We start from the raw sequence: 363 nt of genomic DNA on the forward strand, positions 1-363 counted from the left end.
TAGACCCCGGTCAAAAGAAATTGACCAAACATAACCGCCAGAGGCGGGTTGGAAGCTTCGTGTACCAATATAGTACAGAAACTGTATCAATAATAGCGTTAGTTGAAAGGAGTTGTGTTCCACAACGGTTTTCAATTTTGATGAGGGGTCCTTCGCGGCACTTGGGACCGTGTACAAAAACCCCCCCCCCCCCTCCCAGGCCACACTGGGGAGGGGTCAGGGTCCGGGACGTCGGCCCCGGGATAGCGCCGTGGACGGCGTCAGGGGGCGGAAAAGACGCACATGGCGAGTGTGGAACAGCAAATGCAGCCGAGTGTGCGAGCAAAGCAAAAACACCGGAAAACACAGGAAGAAGCGCGGCAT

At 55.4% G+C, this 363-nt stretch overlaps 1 non-coding gene across 1 annotated transcript; it reads right to left on the reverse strand.

Annotated features, from left to right (window-relative positions):
• Positions 1-2: 2 nt before the first annotated feature.
• Tc00.1047053418329.10 lies at positions 3-104 on the reverse strand. The gene has a single exon (XR_008254156.1). It is a non-coding gene; the product is annotated as a spliced leader RNA, 3' partial (transcript).
• Between the last annotated feature and the right edge of the window lie 259 nt (positions 105-363).

The sequence above is a fragment of the Trypanosoma cruzi genome (assembly GCF_000209065.1).
Source record: "Trypanosoma cruzi strain CL Brener chromosome Unknown tcruzi_1047053418329, whole genome shotgun sequence".
Taxonomy (NCBI): Eukaryota; Euglenozoa; class Kinetoplastea; order Trypanosomatida; family Trypanosomatidae; genus Trypanosoma; species Trypanosoma cruzi.